The 3,501-nt window shown below is 42.3% G+C and overlaps 1 long non-coding RNA gene across 1 annotated transcript in view; it reads right to left on the bottom strand.

Annotated features, from left to right (window-relative positions):
• The window catches only part of LOC105548715, a 12,171-nt gene that overhangs the window by 6,781 nt on the left and 1,889 nt on the right, over positions 1-3,501 (bottom strand). The window contains exon 2 of the long non-coding RNA XR_001007435.1: positions 1,393-1,559. This is a non-coding gene — a long non-coding RNA (uncharacterized LOC105548715). The remainder of the gene's footprint in view (positions 1-1,392; positions 1,560-3,501) is intronic.

The following is a 3,501-nucleotide window of genomic DNA, read 5'->3' as shown; positions in this document are numbered from 1 at the left end:
TGTTAGTCCGCCCAGGGTCACAAAGCTGGTAAATGACAAAGCTAGGACTCAAACCAGGAGTGACTCCAAAGTCACCTTACTAACCACCTGGCTATTCCACCTCCTAATAAATAAATCATGAGCCCAATACATTCTTATCTAATCTCTGGCAAGTACTAATTTTTTTCTCCTTTATAGTAGAGACAAAATTGCTACAACTGGCAGCCAACCAAGAAACAACTCATTTTTGTATTTTTTCTAGAGACAGGGTTTCACCATGTTGCCCGGGCTGGTCTCAAACTCCCAAGCTCAGGTGATCCATCCGTCATGGCCTCCCAAGTGGCCTCCCAAAGTGCTGAGATTATATAGGTGTGAGCCACTGCACCTGGTATCCAATCCATGTCTTACAGAGAAGTGTGTTTTTGGTTCTATGCAATATTTCCTTTTATTTCCTTATAATAAAACAAAAGGAAACACCAAAAGTCACAAAACCTAGAAGACCGGCAAGGATCTTAAGGGGTAACACTGTCTTATTATTCATTCTGTTGCCTCCAGGGGAGAAGACCTCATTACAATTACCCCAGGGCAGGAACCGGGGAGCAAGTGAGGGGGCTCCCAGAGAACAGGTCTTCTGACAGCATCAGTGGTGGTTCCCAGTCTCCCTCATTATTTCACATTGACTGCATAACTGAGTAACAACACAAATTTTCAGAGACTGAAGCCTAACAACAGAGATGCTTTCCTGCTTCATGTTGGGCCACTTCAACTGGCTAGGCTGCTCAATTGTAGAACAACTGTGACTTAAGTGGCAATCCTCTTGCTGGTTACATGGCATTTTAAGAAGCAGGGTGAATATGATCACCTACATACAAACCCATGCACTGGAAAATAGCTACTACGGCTCACTCTCATCCCCCCAGGAGCCCAACGTGGGCCTTTTCCTATATTTTCTCAATACACTTTCTCAAGACACAAGTTGTCTCTCAAATAAGCTCTCGAGCAGAAAATCTCTCTCAGATGACTTTCAAGCCTAGAAATCACCATTTCTGACAAGCTGTGAACAGTGAGGGTATTACACCACAGAACAAACCAGGATCCACAAATAAAGACACAAAAAACAAAACATCCAAAGAGATAAAGTCATTTGGATGGGGATGAATTTCATAAACAAAACTACCTATTTCAATTCTCTTTATTCCTCCTATAAACAAATTTCTCTAAAACACAATGTCTTTCAACCAAAGGAGTATTGGTTTCATATATTGTCCGACCCTCAAACCCACTTTCAGTCTCAAATCTGAGCTGATGTTCTCAAAAAGTTGATAGATATTACAAAGCTGAGCCTGTGAGCATTGTGGATCTACTCTGTGTCTCACTCAGGCAGAGAAGAAAAAAAGAGTATCAGAACATTACCCTTCTTTGATCCGACCCTGGAAGACGCACTGAAGAATTTCTTCACTGTGGTAACCTTGCGGGTCTTCTCATTGGTTTTCTTTTCTTCAAACTTGGAGAATGTGAGGGATTGGGCCCCTTGGCTGCTCTGACTGCTGGCAAAGGCCTCTTCTTCCTCCCGCTGGAGTCTGCAATTCAAGAAAGGATTAGAATGATCTAGATATTCTCCAAGGTTCTCTGTATCTGAAGGTTATTACTCCATTAATTCAGGAGGATCTAAAGATTTTAGAACTAGAGACTAAATATACCAAATCAGCCTGAGGTCTCACATAGCTACAGGATGGACTGCTCTTCATGCACTACAGATTTCAAATGGGATCTTCTCATGCTCATTCAGCAACTGCTCTAGGGCTACATGAAAGAAATCAAGTCTAGTCCTTTTCCCTAACAAGCTCAAGGTTAGAACAGATGAAATGGTAAGTAAACAACTGCTACATAATGGGACAGCTGCTACATTAGAGAGTAAAAATTGAGTGCTGTGAGAACACAGGAAAGAACAACTCAATCTGCTGGGGGAGTCTGTTGGGGCCTTACAACAGTGATGTTTGGGCTGGGTCTTAAAGGATACATAGGATCCTTTTTTGTTTGTTTTTTATTGAGACAGAGTGTCACTCCATCACCCAGGCTGGGGTGCGATGGTACGATCTTGGCTCACTACAACCTCTGCCTCCCAAGTTCAAGCAATTCTCCTCCCTCAGCCTTCCAAGTTATTGAGACTATAGGCACACACCACCACGCCTGACTAATAAGGCTGAATAGTATTCTAAGTGAAAGGATATTCCAGGAAGAAGGAACTACAGATGTGCAAGCCTGTGGTTTGCTTCACAACAAGGTGAATGTAGCCAGAGCACTGGGCGTGTGATGAACTGTGATGCTGGATACATAGGAAGGCACCAGAGGGTAAGGAATCTTGACTGCTAAGCCCACTATTCTGGATTTCATCATGTGGTGGGGAAGAAAGACTGTAAATCCAAAAAGTTATCGTTGTCAGATCTGTGCTTTAGAAAGATCATGCAGGTAGCTGTGTGAACAACCTGAAGGGTAGAGAAACTAGAGACAGGGACAAGAAGTAAGAGTATATTATAAAGGTTTAAGTAAAAGAAAATAAGTACCTGGGAAATAGGAGTATAAAAGGTAAAATTCAGAAGCCTTTTCTGAGTTGGAAGAAATAGAACTTGGTTAAGTTGTAGGTAGCAAGGGAGATGAAACAGAAATCAAGAATGAAAACAAGATTTTTTAGCTAACTTGGTAAATAGTGATGCCATTAATTGACTCAAGAGAAGGATTAGGAGGAAAATGTTCAGAATGGGGAGAATAATAAATAAAAGCAATAAAATTTGGCTTTGGATTAGCTGCATGTGAACCATCTGTAATAATTACCAAACACAGGCCGGATATGGTGGCTCACGTCTGTAATACCAGCACGCAGGGAGGCCAACGTGCTCGGCCGGATCACTTGAGTTCAGGAGTTTGAGACCAGCCTGGGCAACATGGTGAAACCCTGTCTCTACACAAAATACAAAAACTAGCTGGGCATGGTGTCATGCTTCTGTAGTCCTAGCTACTTGGGAGGTTGAAGTAGGAGGATCACTTGAGCCCAGGAAGCAGAGGTTGCAGTGAGTCAAGACTGCACCACTGCACTCCAGCAGGGATGACAGAGCAAGACCCTGTCTCAAAACAAACAAACAAAAAACTCAAGCACTATCTATAAGACAGTGGTTCTCAAAGTGTGATTCCCCAGACAGTAGGAGCAGCATCACCAGGCAACTTGTTAGAAATGCAAATTCTCTAGTCTTACTCCCAAGCTACTAAAATCAGAGACTCTGAGGGTAAGGTCCAGCAGTCACTGCTTTTACAAACTTTCCAAGTGATTTAGCAGCGTCACAATTAAAAGCAGTAAGAAACAGAAATGCCTATCTCCATTCTTCCACTCCAAGGAGCTTACTGTCTAAATTTGAGAACTAAGACTAACACAACCCAAGGAAAATAATCAGAAGTTAAGACATACACAAAATGAAGAAACTACTGAAAGCTGTTCATCAAAGGCTAACTGAGAAGAAGAGGGGAAAA

Source organism: Mandrillus leucophaeus, unplaced genomic scaffold (assembly GCF_000951045.1).
Source record: "Mandrillus leucophaeus isolate KB7577 unplaced genomic scaffold, Mleu.le_1.0 Scaffold42, whole genome shotgun sequence".
Taxonomy (NCBI): domain Eukaryota; kingdom Metazoa; phylum Chordata; class Mammalia; order Primates; family Cercopithecidae; genus Mandrillus; species Mandrillus leucophaeus.
The sequence above is the reverse complement of the archived record's forward strand: the minus strand, read 5'-3'. Positions and strand labels throughout refer to the sequence as shown.